General features: G+C 43.1%; 2 long non-coding RNA genes across 2 annotated transcripts; both read left to right on the forward strand.

Moving 5' to 3' along the window:
• Positions 1 to 255: 255 nt before the first annotated feature.
• On the forward strand, positions 256 to 3,092 carry LOC117851487 (uncharacterized). Its single transcript, XR_004639553.2, has 3 exons — positions 256 to 982; positions 1,564 to 1,650; positions 2,818 to 3,092. It is a non-coding gene; the product is annotated as an uncharacterized lncRNA (long non-coding RNA).
• A 5,826-nt stretch (positions 3,093 to 8,918) lies between these two features.
• LOC117852354 (uncharacterized) lies at positions 8,919 to 18,225 on the forward strand. Its single transcript, XR_011898062.1, has 5 exons — positions 8,919 to 9,880; positions 9,966 to 10,376; positions 10,532 to 10,587; positions 10,729 to 10,786; positions 16,835 to 18,225. It is a non-coding gene; the product is annotated as an uncharacterized lncRNA (long non-coding RNA).
• Positions 18,226 to 19,212: the final 987 nt, after the last annotated feature.

Here is a 19,212-nt window from a genome sequence, read left to right on the forward strand (position 1 = left end):
TTACAAATCTGCATAAAAGATATTTTCTTATTATCCAACTCGTTTAACAAAATTATCCATATGTGGCTTGTAATAATAAATCTGCACACATATTTTTCGAGTTATTCAACTGGTTGGGTAGCAGCAACTTGCAAAAAGCAAACCTGCGCATAAGATAGTCAGCTCCTTTGGATAAGTCTGTTCATCAACGGAGTTACTCGTACTATCCGATTTCTTATCTAGACTAGTTTGTCTAGCTGTAGCTTATAATAATACATCTGTAATCTCATGCCTTGGAAGCACAGTACTCGAGCAACCCAGATACGTTGTAAGGGTAGGCTCCACCAGACGAAACCCTACCCCTCGGCTCTCTTCCCCTCGTCACTCCCTCTCTCCCCGCAGATCCACCCGCACCTGGTCGACTACGGCGACTACGGCGCCAACCCCCATCCCCGCCCCCTCCGGCGTCCTCCTCCCCTTCCTCCTCGGCGTCGTCGACCCCGGCATGCTTCTCCTCGCCCACCGCCGCCACCCGCAATGGGACATTGGCTTCCGCATTGACCTCGGCTAGTCCGCGAGGGACGACAAGGACCAGGTTGTCAGCCCCAGCTCATGGTCGCGCTGCCCCCGCCCCACGACGCCGTCTCCGTCGACTTGACCCCGATGGACGGCGGGGAGGAAGTGGTGCGGATCGAGATGCGGGTGGTTCGGAGGCGAGAGGCACTGCGGTCGGTGCGCGTGTCGCGCACCCCCGGGTCCGTGCTGGGGAGGGCGACGGCGGCCGCGCCCGCGCCCGCGCCAGCCGTGGACAGACCTACCGCCGCCGGCGAGTCCGTTTTTCTCTCCCTAGCTTCCACCGACGACCTCTTCCTCATGGAGAAGTAGGCGGCCGGGGACGTCCTGGTGGTCGCCATCATGAGCGCCGCGGGGCCCATCCTTCCTACCTACGTCCGCATTGGTTGGTCCAACGGCTGGCCGAGATGCAGTCTCGGCAGGGCTGATGGTATTGGTTGCAATCACAGTTTCTTTGTAATTACCATTCTTAGCAGTCGGATTTGATCACGGTGTCTATTATTGGTTGCCTTGTGGTCATATGTGAATCTGTTATATCTGAGAATGACAATTGCAATTTTGCCTGCACATTCTAATGCGGATGTTTCAAGCTCAGCTATCAGTGAATTTGTAGATTTCCATAACTTGAGTAACGTAGAAAGTGCATCCTGCATACAAATAGAGTATATGTATCTGACTTGCCATGGATCCATATACTTCCATAGCCCTGCAGAGCTTGTGTGTGTCCATTACCATTGACCTGCAGACTGTCTCTATATATGTGAAGTGTAGTATCATGGCCTGAATTTTGATGTGAAAATCGCGTTGTGTCCTTGAACTTGTGTCCTTTTCTGTCTGAAACTTTGGATGCTGCTGAACTTAGACTCAACATGTGTAATGTATTTTCTGTCCACTTGGGTTCTTTCTTCCTTCTGTGATTGGAAGTGCTGCTTGAATACCTGCTGCCTTTAACATTGAATACCTTCTGCCCTGAATTGCATCATTGAATATTGTGTGATTGCTCATTTGCAGGAAGCCGCTGCCTTGCATAGGCCCCAAACAGTCCGACCACAAGCAAACCCTGGACATTCATGTTAAATTAGCACTTGTGTACTTGAGGTACTGAAATGTCTGATTTCTCGACCACTACAAATTAGTACATGTGTAGTCGACCACTACAAATTAGTACATGCGTAATCGACCACTACAAATGTACAATTTGTTGCCAGTCTACTTGTACAGATGTTTTGCTCCTGCCAAATGTTACTTTATCTAAATTGACGCTTTTCTTTTCCACTGTTTTCGTTGTGTTCTCAGATTTGATATAGTTATATTACTCTGTTCAACATGCATTTGAGTAGATGCTGGCAGATGTCATGGACGGCTATATTTGTTTTCCATATGCATGCTTTAGAGAAGATTTCACAATTAAAGTTTATTGTCAGAGTCCTTTGTCATTTTACAGTTCAGTAGTGAGCCGTTCAGTCTATCAGTTAGCTTCAGGCTGATTTGGACTGGGTCACTTGTTCTCCAGATCGTGTCTCCCATCATTCTAAATACAACTATGCACTAACGAATACATTGATGTCTAATGTCTTGAATGCTCTTCACCTTGTCATTTTCTGTTGATTGAATTGCTACCTACACATATCAATCTGTCTATCATTTCCATAAAAAAATTATTCTGTTTAAAGCATTGCCCAGGTCAGTATAAAGCATTATGTTTAAAGCATTGTTGAGACCTAATTAATTTCAAGCTGCTAGAGTTTGGTGTTTAGCCTAATACAGTCATACTTCACACTTGAAATTGTTTCTAAATTCAGTGACCATGGTGAATTCTTACCCTGGTTTCAAATGATGGGATTTTTCTGGTCTCGTCGATTACTTTCTTACCCTGGTTGCTTTCTAGGTGCTTTGTTATCCTAGCTGACAACACTTAAACTTTATTTTTGAAGGTTTAATTTTACTCTGTATAATCAAGGTGCACTTTGATTGCCAATACTCTTACAAGTTTCTTATAGCTCTGATTCTGAAATGTGTTCAAGTGAAACATATCTGTAGCATTACACATGTTTGTCATAAGAATGCTATTACAACATAGAGAAATATTTTGTTTTGTGTGATTTGGACTGATTTTGCTTCCTAGAATTGATAGGTGTGATGGCTCGAGGGATGTTTGCGGGATAATTATAATTACCAAAATATTGTGTTGAATGTTTATGATGCAAGCATTGTAGTACTTTCAATTGCAAATACTGATAATATTTTCTGACGTGTGCTTTTCAGGTTGAGGACTAGATGCAGCAAGGAACAATCAGTTAGAAGAGATTGGTTGAGGATAAGATGCTAGACAGAAACAAGCAGAAGGAAGAAGAGATTTTTGTTGATCATAGCTTCTTTTTGGTACCTTTCTAATTCATAATGAAATGTATATGGTCTCTTGTTTGGTGTGCTTTGTAGCAATGTTCTAGCGTTCTCTGTGTGTCTGGTAGCTCAAAAGAGATTTTGCTGCCTATTTTCATTTTAGAATATTTTAATATATATTTACTTTGGGCTGTTAATGGTTTGGGCCATACGATCTGTTAAAATGGGCTAGAATTGGATGGCCTGTAAATTTATGGGCCACACAAAGATTCAGCATATTGGGTTGTTCCTAAAAATGGACCACGTGAAAAAAAAATCTAACATGGGCTAAGCCCATAAATAAATGGGCCTGCAACTACGTTGGCAACCATGTCAGTAGCCACGTTAGTAGTCACATCGCATTGATTTACCTAGTAGTGATGTGGCCATTCAATCCGTGATGATTATTTTCGTCACTAATTTTGGGCTTGGAATCCGTGATGATTATTTTCGTCACTAATTTTGGGCTTGGTTGGGTTGCGCGGGCTCAAGGTTAGTTTATGATGGTATAGAAACATCACAGATTGAGTCAATCTATGATGATTTTGTAGAAATGCCACACATGTTAATCTGTGATGCTCAATTCATGACGTTATGAAAAATCGTCGCAGATGTTGTTTTATGATGATTTTTTGATGATTTGTGATGAAATTTGTCTGTCATAGATTACAGGATTTCTTGTAGTGTTATTTAAGGTATGGTACCGCTATTTATGTTCATGAACAACTTAGATGCTATAGCCTCATTTAGCTCCGCTATTAGCTATTTTAGAGTGCTGCCTCTAAACCTTTTAGCCCACTATTTAAAACATTGGTTGAAACTATATTTTGCTAGGACCTTCATATACTGTATTTTGGTAAAGATCATCGCTATTTTTAAAAAATATATTCAATCGGTTGAGTTTATGCACAATGGATGCCTATTTGCAATAGAATTAAATAAGTGCGTGGGTATTTACAATAAAATGATTTACGAGGGCTAATGTTAAACTTGAAGTAGCTTACGTGAATGTTTATGTAATTTTATCAAAGTGATTGGACCTGCGCTTCTGACTTGTTTTGTGGAACCCCAACGGTTTTACGGCCACAGTCGGTCTGCACGGTTTCCACCCAGTCCCTGTGCATTTTTAACACGCGGCTCGTAGGATCCGTTCGGTACCACTAGGGAGCGTTGTGGAGGGGAACGTAGTAGTACATGCCAGCTATCAGGCGCACGGCCCTCGGAGTCGGACCTGACCATCGGTCGGGCACGGCAGCCATGGCAGCCTCACCGTACCGTACATGCTCCTCCTCCTCCACCCACAGGCTCGCTCTGCAGGGGGACCCCGCGCGGCGGATGAGCTCATGATCAAGAGCACCCGAGCGCGCGCGGTCCCCGGCGCCCGCCCCCGCGGCCAACCACGAGTCGACAGGGGCAGCGATGCGACCCGTACGCACGTACGTGGCCGGCTGGCCGGCGGCCTCTGCCATTAGCTCTCACTCCCTGGTCCGGCTCCGAGCCGAGTACCACGGCTCCACTGCGGGAACGCGCGGCGGGCAGCCGGGCACACCCGTCGTCGCGCGATCGGGGCGATGGGATCACGCTGCGCCAACTTATAGTACGGGCGTCGTGGTCCGGCCGGCCTGGCGCGCGCACCGGCCGGCGGGCGGTGGTCAGGCCCCCTCTGGCGCACGGCAACTCTGCTCCCGCCGGCCGGCCACCAGGCTCGCGCTCGCGCTCGCGCCTGGGTGCACGCACGGACGGCCTTGCAACCTTCGGTGCCCGGCGCGTGCCACCACCTCTTACGCTAGCTGATTCTGAAAAAGTAGTACCAATCCATGAGAAAGGTCGTAGTGCCTGCGTGCGTGCCAGCAGCATCAAGCTACCAACCAGACACAAATTTTGTGCTACAAAGTGCCTCAGGAATTCCATTCAAGCTCCGTTTGGATGTCGACATGCTTCCATACCAAATTAGCCCTGGTATTCAAATAGGCACAATTCAAATTCTACTGTCTGCATGACCATTGCATTGACTTATGGAATCTTATGAACCATTAGCTCGCCGCTCGGTGAGAAAGAGAAGGGGACGTTGCTGCCCTCGCCGTCCTCGATGTCGGCTCACCTCCCTGAGCAGAAGAAGGTAGGGGAAGAGACGGCGCGGCTCGTCAGCGGAGGGAGGCATGGGGCCGGCGCGACGTGCTGGCGGAGGGAGGACGGGGTGGCAGGCCTCACCAACGGAGGAAGAACGTGGACGGTGGGGCTCGCCGGCGGAGGAAGGACGAGGTGGTGCGTGGCTCACCGATGGAGAAAGGATGGGGGTGACGTGGCAAGACGATGGAGCGAGGTGCGGCACGGTATCGCGTAGAAGGGGATTGGAAGGGACGCGCGAGCGGATGATTCCCTCCAATACGAAGGGGGTTGGCTCGGTATCGGGAGCGAGGGGTTGATGGGGTGATGAATGCCGGTTGGTATTGAGGTTAGTTTCCAATTCTGAATTTCAGGCTATCCAAATATCAATTCCGAATTCTGAGGTCGAATATCTATATCCAAACATAGTGTCAGATTTGACTATTTGAGCAGCAGAGCATGCTATAATCTATCGTTACCTTGAATTTGAACTTGAATAAACATCTCCACAACACATGATGTACGTGAATATTTGTGTGAAGTGTATATAAATGGATTGGGTATACAATAATTTTACCTACCTTTAAATTTACATGTTGAACAACAATTCTCACCTCGTTCCCACCCTAACATCAACTCTCACCTCACCTCCATGCCATAACGGTGAGGGTGGAAGAGCTAGCGCTCAAGAGCAGATGAAAGCTACATTGTACTAAGCATGGATTTGTATTTTGCTTGGCCGAAAGATGCAAACAATTCTGCAATCTCTGGCCTCCTCGTCGTTCTCGACCTTGTCACGTGGTACCACTGAGAAGGAACCGGCCGGCCATTTCCAGAATCACAACGGCTCCACCCTTCATGCAGGAGCAGGACGCCACGGAGCAAGCGACGACGCAGTTGGCTGTTTTCCATGTAAGGAATCTCTCTGCTTGCTCCGGCGGGCGGCGGGCCTGACCTCGAAGGACGTGGTTTGGCTTGTGCTGCGCTCCTGCATCTGCAATTCTGTATGCGTTAATGTTACTCCTTTCCAAGCCAAGCACAGTGACACGATGAGTCGATGACTTTTCTCGTGCTGTACAGTGGTAACTGGTAAGCCCTGCCCAGGCTCCTCGTCCACGAGTGTCGTCCTGCACACACGCCGGAGACGATCACTATTCGCTGCACAAGTGTGGGGTGCCGTGGACTGCTCGTCAGATGTCCTGAATTCCCCTGCTGTTGTGTCTGAACGCCTGTAAATTGAAACATCGTCTGCTCACTCCATTTTAAATTATATACCATGCAAGACACAATCTTGTTTGACCAAAAAAAAAAGGCACAATCTTGTTACCGCGGGAAGGATACGTGTTATTCTACTGGATTTTGAAATTAGACTTATTTCATGAATCCTGGTAAATTTACAGTGGTTGCCGGCAGTCATGATGAGTGGACTAAAAAGACACTGGTACTGGTACATGTACTCCATAAATCTAGCTAGCAAGCATTAAACGTACCATGTAATTACTATGCCTGTGTTATTCCATACGTAAATTACTATTCGTTTTAGTTTTTCTAAACACATAGTTTTTATTCCGTATCTAAACATACATACATCTAGTTCCATAATAAAAACTATGTATCTTGAAAAGTCAAAACGAATACTCCCTCTGTCTGTAATACAGCTCGTTTAGATTTTTTCAAAGTCAAACTTTTTCAACTTTAACCGTAAATAGCGAAATAATCATAGAGACTACTAACATAAAAATGATGATAGTAGATTTATCATGAAACCAACTATCACAATATAATATGTAATCTTCTCAATTTAAAATAAATTATTTTTAAAATATTGTTGATCAAAATTAAAAGGATTTGATTTAAAAAAAATAAATGTAACTATATTCTAATACGGAGAGAGTAGTAATTTGGATGGAGGAAGTACAAGATAGCTCTAGCGTGATCGAACCAATGCAAGACGTAACCTTATGCATTTTCTTTGATTACTTGTGCCCATATGAATGAAAGATGATGTAACGTAGGAATACCCACCATGGGGCATGTAAGGCCTACAGTTACCCCAAACTTCCAACTTTAGCACTATGCAAAAAGAAGATTCCTCATCACATCAAACTTGCGGTACATGTATGGAGTACTAAATGTAGACGAAATCAAAAACTAATTGCATAGTTTTGTTGTACTTTGCGAGACGAATCTTTTGAGCCTAATTAGTCAATGTTTGGACAATAATTCACAACTACAAACGAAATACTACACTTGCGCATTTATGGCAAAATCCAACTTTGACAATCCCAAATTGGGAACTAAACAAGGTCTAAAAGGAGAAGAACCGACAAGATCTGACAGCTCAGCACTACATCACAGTTCTAATAGACATCACTTAAAAAAATGTACTCTCTTCGTCCCCATATAAGGATTTGAACAGTAAATAGTAATAGGGGTGTTTGTTCTTTAGTCCCTCCTAAAATTCCTATCACATCAAATGTTTGATACTAATTAGAAGTATTAAACATAGATTAATTACAAAATTAATTGCACAGACGAAGACTAATTTGTGAGATGAATCTATTAAGCCTAATTAGTCCATGATTTGACAATGTGATGCTACAGTAAACATGTGCTAATGATAGATTAGTTAGGCTTAATAGATTCGTCTCGTGAATTAGCCTCCATCTGTGTAATTAGTTTTATAATTAGCTCATGTTTAATCCTCCTAATTAGCCTTCGAATATTCTGACATGAATTTTAGTCCGGACTAAAGATCCAAAATACCCCAAAGTATCCATAGGAAATGGCATTATTGTACCTGTCTAAGGAAAATAGAGAGTCCAAAGCGCTTCAGCAGTTCACTCATATCCCTTCGGTGCTTTAAATATTTTTTTTTACAAATAGAACCCACATGTACTCATGCATACGCTGGACTGATGATCACTTCATGCGTTTAATTTGGGATATTTTTGAGCCTTAGAAATGCAGTCAAATGCAGTTCCCGAATATTAAAAGAATATTTAAGTTTTGCCACATTTCGACTGTATCAAGAAACCACATGAACCTTAGAAAATGTAATGTCCAAGGAGATATCGACAGATAGTGCTATATGCAAAACGGCCAGGTTAAAAAGAAAATCTATAGAGTATATTTATAATTAGAGATGACAAATACTTTGAAATGTAATGGTCAAATAATGTATTGACTGATAGTGCTATATCCAAAGGGCCAGGTAGAAAAGGAAATGGATAGAGTATATTATAATTTTATGTTACTCCCCTTCCGTTTCAAAAAAAAAATGTTACTCCCCTTCACTTACAAATAAATTAAATTAAGCAATGTTTAGATATCAATGCGGCCTCTAAATAAAACATATTTACTATTGCTTTTGGCAAAACATATTTATAAAGGAAAAAGTAGTATATTATTACAATGTTACAATTAGTGACACATAATAAAGTAATTTATAACCAGACTTTACAATAATTAACTTAAAAGATAAATATAAAATGAGAAAAAAAGCTGTGTGACCGGAGCACTATATATATCCCTTCTAGTGCCAAATAAATCTAGCATAAGCCTTCTCTTTCCATTCCATTTAATCTAACATGTCAAAAGCTATCGTTGTTAGTCAAAGATGAGATTTGACAGAAACGAAGAAAGGTAAGTTTTAAAATGCCCTTCCGACCTATGGCGACGAGTTGCGGCACGGACCGAATTGAACGACATGGCCGAGGCCGACGTGCCGCAAGAAACGCAGATCGATACCGCAAGCGGCGGCAGGCAAACCAACGGCCGAAACGTCATCGGCCCAGGCCGAGAGGACGATGCCCCTGCCCCCCTCGCCGTCCTTGGAGCACTGCCTGCTTTCTGCGCCCGGGGGGATGGATCAATGGATGGATGGGCTTGTTACTGCTCCCCTGGCAACCTGATTAGCACGCCGTCACTGCATTAGCACTGCTCCAAGCTCTCGCTGATCCTGATCACTGCTCTCGGCGTGCTTAATAAATAAAATAATCCCGGAGCGGCCTCACTCCCCTCAAGCTCAGCTGCGGAGCTGCTCAGCTTTAGCTTAAGCGAGCCCAGGTAGAACTAGTACAAGGCCCCGTCCCATCTACCAGGCCGTCGTCACCCACCCTCCACTCTCTTGGTTCTTCCTCCTCCTGCTCCAACTACGGCCGCCGCCGATGCTCACCGGATCCAAGAAGAACGGCCGACCGATCGATCGACTCGCCTCCCTGCCAATTGCTTGCTCCTCCGTGCATGTGCCTTCTGCATCTGTTGTCATCTGGTTGTTACAGGAGAAGACACAGGCGTGAGTGAGATTAAGAGGCCCTGAAGAGATTGACAGAAGAGAGCGAGCACCCGGCGCGGCGGCCGGCATGGAGCGCATGCCGTCCCCGCCGCGTGCTCGCTCCTCTTTCTGTCAGCCTCTCTCTCGTCCTGGCCGGGCCGAGGCTCCCTCTGATCTGGGCCGCCATGCCACGCCACGCTGGCGAGGAGGCGACAGAAGAATTGGGGCGCGGTGGATGGATCGGGAACCGTGCCGCCACGCAGAGATGGATGGGGGCGACACGCATGCTGCGCGAGGACGACGGCTTTCGCAGGCTGCGCCAGGCGGCAAGGACATGTCACTTCAATTATCTTCTAGAGATACGCATGGATTTCGAGTATTTTTTGCTCTCGATTTGATCCCTTTCGGTCAGGCTGCTGTCGCGGGGCTACTACCGAGGAAGAGGATGAGGATGCTCCTGCTGATGCTGCTGATACCGATGGCACGGCCACGGCGCGGAGATGGGTTCAAAGAGTACTTTGCTTCCATGCCTCGCACTGCTCGCAGGCGGCGAGCTTGTTCGTGGTGGGTTTTGCAGTACACTGAAAAATGATTGGTAGTTTCGCCGTCTGATTTTCTGAGGATTTTCCTTCTCTCTCCCACTCTCCAGACTTGCTGCCTGCCTTGGGAGCTGAATCGGGGATGCTGACAGTACACTGCGGCACTGTAAGGATTTAACAGAACAAAGACTACTGCAAAACTGCATCGTCTCTCCCTCTCTCTCCCTTCCCTTTCCCATGGTGCAGCTAGAGCTAGCTCATCTTCTCTCATGGGCACTGTAGCCATTATTCATGCGCTGTCTCTTCTCTTTCTTTGCTGAGGCTGCTCTTGTTGTCCTGGAGTTCTTGGGGTCCTCCTGCGGCCATGGCGATGCAGGTGGCTCATGGCTGTGCACCTGTGCTGCTGCTGAGCTCCTGTGTTGGTTCAAAAATGGGGCATGGAGGGCACCATGTGATGATCCATATTTGGCAAAGACCGTGGACTCTCACATTGCTTTTTGCCAGATCTGGTTTGCATCAAGGTACGTTCTTGTATCTCTCTCACACACAAGTCACGCATTTGGCCTTTCATGGTTTTTGGCTGGCCCCCTTCTTCATTCTTCATGATTTTTCATCTCCTCTTTCTACTCTATCATCATATCCTCGTCTCCCTTCCTGATCTCTTGGAGACACGCAGGGAGAGAATGGAGACCACGCTGCTGGTCTTTACAGGGTTGCTGGTGAAGATGGTTGGTAAGAACCACTTCACTTTTGTTTCATTGGTTTCATGGCTTCAGGGTGGACTGCTTTATCATGCATTATCTAGTGGTCCTCCATAGGACTGTATGAGTGACCCATTTGCTGTTGCTGTTTTCTTTCCTTTCGTTCTTTCAGGATGTGGGCGTCATGAATTCATGGGCAACACAATTTGCAATTTTTTCTTATGACCAAGGTATGTACAGACCTTTTTCTTATGACCAATGTGCATCCACCATGTTGAATTTGGATGCACATTTATGGGTTCTATTGATATTGGATCTTTCAAAGTTTTGATATGTTCCAATGTTTCGTTTAAAAGTTTATGTGCTACTGTGAAAACTAGCTAGGAGTTGATTTGTTGGAAATTTGGAATGCAAAGACCATTTCATGAGATAAGAGCCCACATTTTCTTTGCATCCCTTGCTGAGTACACAAACTGGATGGGCTGGGTTAGAAGTTACTGTCATCTCAGGGAACCTGTTAAGTCAAAACGAGGTGTATGGTTTTTTAGTTGTGTTATTAGTTAACCATATCTTAAGAAATCAAGATGATGGGAGCATGTAATCAAGGTTAAGTGACGATAACTTAATCTTTGTCCTAGCTAGTGGAGCACCTTTTTGTATTGCCTTTCTCCACTCCAAGAGAGAGGATACGTCGTATATGCAGAGAATGAACCATCATATGAGTTACATCTTAATTGAAGTGTGCAGCAGTTTGTTTGCGATTGCAAGTGTGTGGAATTGGTTTGGATAGATGATTAAAAATTGAAAGTTAGACCATGCAAGCTCATTTATAGTTTTATGTTTTTTTTTGTCGTAGCATGCCGGTGTTGATTTAAGCCAAGCCATTTATTTAACCTCAGATAAGAAAGAAAGGCAGACTTCTTCTGATGAGAGAAAAAAAAACATGGAGAGGAAAAACTGTCATGTAACCATACATGCACTCTTAGTTTCTTATTTTTGAAAGAAATGTTCTCTTTAATTACTCTCTTTGTAATATTTTTCTATTATTTTTTTAAATTTTGTCTGTGTGTAGTGTATACTATGATGCTGCTTGCTATGCATGCATGTTTTCTACATTGAACCCAGCAACATATGATGAACCAATACCACCGTATGTAAGCATACAGTTGCACACCTGTCTAAAATTTACCGACTATGGTTGCACAAATAAAATGCTTCTGTTCATCTTGGTTTTCTTGCTGTTCTGTTAGCTTACTTACTGACTGCACCGGTGAAAAGACGATATCTCAGATTAAAATTTGTGATATAGTATGGTATCTATGCTCTACATATGTAACCTCACTTAAAAATACCATGGTGAGTGTGCAAATATGAGTCGCAATAGATTTATATGGGGGGTAAGGTGTATTTTCCTTTACTTGAATGGCTGACTTGCTTTACTAGTTAATAAAATATATAGAAACATCACACTGATTACATTATTGTTACTTTGTAGCGACTCGTGTATCGTTGAACTGAATTTGACTGTTGAATTGGATGCACCATCTAGCAAGTGCATTCCTTCAATTTTCAAGCATGTATCCAAATTGTATACGATAGATCATGGCTAGGAATCCTAGCTACAAAGATTCTCATGAGTTGGAAAGGGGAACTCCGGTGAGGAGTAGGTCAAACTAGTAATTTATATTTGAGGGCCTTTGGACAAAAATGTGATGCTTCCTCCTAGAAGGGTGCTTTATATTTATAAGTAAGTGGTTATTGAAATTAAATCATTGCTTTAGGTGGGACAACCATATGAGGAGTATGTCATGATTGTTATCTCTAGGTTTGATTGCAATGAAAATCCTCTAGCATTGATGTATTTAACTGGTTGAAGTTGGGTCTCACCTCTCTCGTGATTAATCCGGTGAAGAAATCAAAAAAACTCATTGCACGTTCCATAAGGTGTTTAAAATAGGATTTCTAAAACTAAGTTGATCAGCCCATATAGAAAGCATGTCCAATTTATTTCTAAATGTGCTCTAGGGTTTTCTAGGTTTCTGCTCTATGGGAAGATTCATTTTTTACTAGGAACCAGACATCAATTCTAAGAGAGGCAAATTGCAATGTTGAAAGTGAATTAAATGAATATGTCATATAAAAGGGTGTACGGAGATGCAAACTTGACTAATCAACTTTTTCCCAAGGTATTAGAGGGTCACCGCTCTTTATTCGTGGATCATCTATGAGCAAAAGCTTTTGCAAGATCAATGATATCGACTAGAGGGGGGTGAATAGGCGAGTTTTCAACTAAAATCACAACACTAAATAGTTGCAGTTAGTATCAAAAAATAAATTTACTAATGCTTCACTAGATAAGCTAGGTGAAGGTTTTTGCTACCTAGGGTGTCAAGATACAATTCAATCTCTAGGAATGTAAATTGCTCTGAGTAAATTGCATAAATGTAAATTTGAGCTCAAGGAGAAACGAAACATGAGAGACAAATTTTATCCCATGGTATCGAGTGATTTAAAGGTCACCCCTAGTCCATGCTGAGGTGGATTCAATGCAAGGTAGCAAATCGCGGGCTATCGTATTTAGTGGTGTCCATCTCTAGCTGCTATGGCAGCTATAGCGCCGGTAAGCAATTTAGCGCTTCAATTAAACCTGCAGCTTACAGCACAAAACATCCTCTACTGTGTGGGACCCACCTGCCACTACCCATCCTTATCTTACCTACCTCCTCCTTCAGCTAGCTCGGTCCTCTGTGTAGCCGCTAATGCTGCTTGTACCACCAATGGGTCACCATCTACCCGCGCTTGGGTGACTCTAAGCTCGAAGGCAACCCTCGTGCCGGGATTGTGGCTGTAGCTCGTCTCCCCAGTTGGAGCTCGCTATGGGAGCGCACCAGGAGCTTGCCGCTCCACCTACCTCGAACAACGCCGAGCATCGTCGCCTTGACCGCTGCCGTCGGCACCCGTGCTCACCACTCCCTGCCTCTCCTCATAGCAAGCTGCCTTTGCTTACCTCCCCTTCCATTTGAGCACTGAAGCATAATTTGGGCCTGCTCGATGAGTAGAACAAAATGGCGGGGCTAAAATCCTATCGCCGCTACAGCAATTAGCGTCGCTAAATCCCGCTAAAGCGCACATAGCTGCGATAGCGGAAGAATATGCCATTGTGTAGCGGGGGTGGCCTCCAGAAGCTATAGCTATAGCCCTCTATTTTCTACATTGATTCAATGTGCCAACAGCTTGTTTGTATGTCACCGTTTAATCTTGAGCTAGCTTTAGAGCCTTTCCATGCCACACGTCCACTAGGGTTTCTCACCACTCTGGTGAGGTGAGTACTACACCTCTCACAAGCACAAGGACTCCAAGTCATCTAGATGGTAGCAACCTCAAAGAGTGACAAGCTAATGATGCTTGCATTTCTTGAAGTCTCATTAATACTACAAAACTCAAAACCCTTGATGCAATGCACCAGAATGTTCTCACTCTCACAAGAATAATACAATATCTAAGCAAACTATGGGTAAGGAGGAAGACCAAAGGCTCAAGTATGCCAAGAAGCTTTTCAAGTGGCCAAGGGGCATCCCACATGCATGGTGGGGAGGTCTGTATAGAGCTCCCCTTGGATTCTAGCCGTTATAGTGACAAACTCGTGAACATAGCGTTTTCTTGGTCTAACTACAGCTTATTCTAAATGTTGAAGCGCATACTTTGTTTAACCGCCACCTCTAGTGGTTTAACCACCGTTCATTGTTCAAGTCGATGTTGTCGGTTTACCCACTACCTTGGCCGTGGTTTAACCGCCATTGCCGCCAATTAAACTGCATCACAAAGTCGACACTCACTAGAGCCTCTAAACGTCTTTGAGTTGAGGCAAGTTAAGTTGCGCCTATGGTCGGTTTTAATCGCCACATGTATTTTTGTCATCATATTCAGTGTTTACTCATCATCTCTCTTGAACTAATAAGTTATACCTTGCTCCCTCCGTCCTGAAATACAAGGCATACTAGAGATTTTAGGACATTAGTAGGAGTAGCAAAAGATGCATGTACCCCTGAGTTAATGGTAGTTGCAAATAACAAGAAACTTATTTTTAAGTAATAATCCACAAATCAGTCGCCCTTATCTTATTAATTATAGAAAGAATTAAATGTCAATCATCCAAATGTGCCTACAATGCCTTGTATTTGAGGACAAATTTTGAACGCTTGGATGCCTTATATTACAGGACGGAGGGAGTATATATACAATGCAAGTTTGAAGAAAGTAGGAACTATAGAATCATAAATGAATGAACACCAATCCCCTATTAATATTACCGATCATTCCTCATCCTCTAATTATCTCATGACATATAAAACTAAAAGCTGTATATACCTTTGCCTTGAGCTCATGTACGGTATTAAAAGTCGTACATCAAGTTTTCATCCTTGTAGCTCAAATTTAGTCTCCGGGACTAACCTATCTGTCAGTGTTTTATACCCGGCAACCTACCGAGGGGTATCCCGACCCGAGGTAGTAGATTGGTTGGTGGGGGATCGCCGGACCTGGAACTCGATGGTAAAAACGAGGACACAAAACATAGATTTATACAAGTTCGGGCCGTCAGAGTAGCGTAATACCCTACATCCTGTTTGGGGTGTTGTATACTGCGCTTGGGTGTTGTTTGGTGTTGAGGATTTGATCCTCTGTTTTGGTTCTATGAGGTCTTCGCCTACCAATCTAGGGACCTCTGCGTTCCTTTATATACTCCATGGGGTGGGATTACTAGTCAGTTAGAAGGAGGAGTCCCAGTAGGATTACAGGAGAATCCTAGGAGAGTCTGTCTTCTTCCTTCCTTGCGGGGACCAGGGATCTATCCCCGACACTATTTCAATTCTTAAATAGAATTGTTTGTCCACATAAAGAATTGTCATTAATACCAAGAACCCAAATTAGGAGCCTAGACACTTCAACTTATTTTTCCGACCATATGCCACTCAACTCACTCTAGAAATCTACTCCAAACTACTCATAAAATGGCTTTGCAGATGCTTTATAATCTGCTTTGGTGGATCACAAGATCAACGCTGATAAGCCATCCATGTTTTGCCGAGTAACAAAGAGTAACTCAGTTTGTCTAGCTGGCTGATCACCTTTGTTGGATGTGAATTAACACTAATCAATTCTTAATCTTTTACTAACTACCTTGGCCTTCGATTATCTCTACTTGGGTGGCAAGAGCTCTCAAATATATGTAGGAGATTCCCTCTAGCCCCAACAACCTTCAAATGATCGGATGTCAGGGTATATATCTTCTCTGTACCATATCATTACGTTGCCCACCAGAACATTGGTGAACCTCGACCCTTTCTAAGGGTCATAAATTCAACTATTTGGGCCTATAATAAAGAACCTCACTGTACTATATCTAGGTTTCCAGCTGCATCGTTGCCACTCTTAGATGTGCTTTGGTTAGATTGCTAATGCACTGTACCATCCTACCATATGATATGGTGACTTGAGCTAGTAAGGAACCTAACTTGCAAACTTTCTCTTTCTAGTCAAATGATGCTCCTATGTATAACACGGTTACCCTACATATGATCTGGTGGCCCTAAAAAATTGTCTATGCCTTCAATCTACTTGCATTTTATCATAACCTGTTACGTTGTGTGCTTATCCATACAGTGTCATATGCTTGAATTTTCTTTCATTCTAGGACTAATTCCTCCATCCACCACACATGCATGAACTGTCGGTCACTCTTGTAGAATCAATGTCCTTTTCCACTTACATTTTCTGGAGATCTCTATGTTCATATACATTCTTGAAGACCATTTGCATGTTAAAGTGTATTATCGATTTCGTGGCAATTTCACCTTACTGGACGTTTTCTGTTCAAGACAGTTGTTCTTGACTCTTTATTTGCACATATACACGAATATACATCTTCAACCACAGGCAGACTTGTTCTTGCATCATTTCAAAATTGTGGCCAATTTTCCTAGGACATTGCAGGATTACATCATGAATCTTGAAATGGGTCATTTGTTCTGGGGTTCCTTTGTGCAATTTTTCTCATATTATTCACATTTCACTATCAAATTTTGAGAAAAAAAAATAGAGGAACATTTTCCTACTTTTTCATGAATCTGAAACCATTGCACATTTTTTTTAAAAAAAACATTGAACAAATGTCATTATGCATATATGCTCATACTTACATTACATACTTACGCACATGTTTATGTGAATTATTACGCTTGTCTAGAAAAGTCATTAAGATCCTATTGACGACCTTTCAGGATTACCCTTCAATGGTTGTACTACCCCAGCTGGTATCTGCAGATTACATTGACACGGTTGTACCATCGCAAGATTGAATTACAATTGAAAGAAAGCTGAGACTTGAATTAATGATTTAACTCCACAATACTGTTGTTAATGTTTGTATTAGGTTATTTTCATTTAAATTTTGAACTTTGGGGGGTCGGCCTTTGTGGTAGTATGATTGGCTTTAACAAGTCTAAAAGAATATAAATTTGCCACAGTTTTCTAAATGAAACAGAGTTATTTATTTTGAGTGATTAGGAAGTTCTTTTCCTGAGAACATGAGTGGTTAAACACTTAAAGCTGCCTTTTGCCAGGCTGGAAAACTAATATATACAGCCAAATGCATTATGAGTGCAAGTAATAGGTACAGTAGTGAGCGGGACAGAATGAGGCTAGCCATAAGTCATGCATCTTTGAAGTACCTTCTAGAATATATTTCAGATGAATGGCTTTCTTGCCACAAGATGACAAGAATGACTACATTCTGGCGTGTGGCATGTTTTCAAGCATACCGTAACAGCTGCTTGTTTTTTTCTGGAAACAAAATAAATGAATCATTACTACAATGTCCCTGTCCTTTCTGCTTTCATACAAAAAAAAATCAAGAAATATGTTGCAACTTTAATTAGAGATACAAATGAAGTACAAAATAAATTACTCATCACTATGATATGCCTGTCCTTTCCATTTCCTAGAAAAACTTGAATTAATATGCATGAAATAAAACTCTTCTAGTGCTACTTTATACATTTTAATGAAAGTGCAGAATGCAGAATGCATGCATTGTTTTATGAACGATAGGCGTTTTAATATTGTTGTGTAGAAGAAGCCCAGATACTTGTGATTTTTACCGCCTCACATGGCAGTGAACTTACAACCAATTTTCAGCAGAATTGTCTGTTTGTTGTTCCTACTCTTAAGCATGTATTTCATTAAGAGAAAAATAGTTTACAAACGACCACATCGCTGAATCAAGATGAACTTGATTGGCTGAATTACATAAAGGCTACTATCGCGGTATAGCTCATGACCCAGGACCTACTATGTAAACAAAACAAAAGGTTACTACTCGCAGGGTTTGAGTGAAGTATAAATGTATAATAGCAGATGATTCTCAGTACTGTGCGTTAGTGCATGAAATTGGCAAATACAATGGGTGCTCAAATGATGTGCATTACTGTATATATGGAATTAGAGATTCGAGTGGATGTCTTGTAGTGGTACCTCTTCTCGCTGAGCCTCCTTTGTCGATATTTTGCCGGAAGCACTACAGTACTGCTGCAGTTTGTCACTTCGTTGCCACTATTTGCCTACCATATTCTGGCATTAACATTACATTACATGTTTTCTATTCCTCATTTCTGAATAGGCATAAGGTTGCTTATAATCTGGGACAAGATAAGTACAATGATACCAAATTTCCATGTTAAGAGAAAATGGCCATCGTACTATTGCAAGGATCTAAGGAACTGCTACAATCCCTGAACCTAGTTCCCAACGTTGAAGGTGTTGATTGGTGGCGCCTGATAAAGGAACAGAGAAACGTGAATTGCTACGGAGCAGGTACCGCTGACTTGCTTTCTTCCCTAGTGCCCTAGTGGACCTGGTTCGTTGTATTGTAATGTCACTACAACAAACTCTATTAGACTATTCCATCTTTTTTTTAAACGAATATTAGATTATCCATCAATCTCTTCCTTTCTTTCGCTGTCAGGTTACCGCAAACAGGAAGGTAAACGGCAACGGTGAACGCTGAAAACTGAAGATTTTGAAGGCACAGCATGTGGGTAAAACCTTTTCCCATGGATTCCTCGTATGAAAATTTCAGCAAATGATACTGAAACTGGCCGCCACCATTTTCGCCGTAGTGATCGCTTCTTGTTTTTCCAGCTCATCTGGCAGACAGTGAAGGTGAAAGCTCTCGCTATTCCTGATGAATTGACGATATCTTCTGTTTCAACCAATGCAAGGCGTTCAGTGCCCATGAATCCAACCACCAAGAGTCCCAAGTCACACAATCTTGCTGCCTCCTTATCCTAGATTCACTATTCAGAGTGTCGCTTTCAGGATGTTTTACCTACTGAACAGTGAAATGTTGCTGTTCGATCAGTTGCGACTACTCGCAGACCTCCAGCCTTTCTTGGAGGGACGTCAGGCTCCAGATTCGTTGAGGCCTTGAGGTCAAAACATGCGAGTGCTTAGCTGCCAATGCAAGGTTCAAACGAGCTGGACAGGTCCCCGTCAATCCGTCATGTGTCCAGGTCCAATAACTGGTTGCCCAAAGAAATCGATGCAGTACGCGAGTATACGAGCTCCTCTAGCACCAGTGTGGTAAATGTATTGTGGTACT

Source organism: Setaria viridis, chromosome 4 (assembly GCF_005286985.2).
Source record: "Setaria viridis chromosome 4, Setaria_viridis_v4.0, whole genome shotgun sequence".
In the NCBI taxonomy this organism is placed as follows: domain Eukaryota; kingdom Viridiplantae; phylum Streptophyta; class Magnoliopsida; order Poales; family Poaceae; genus Setaria; species Setaria viridis.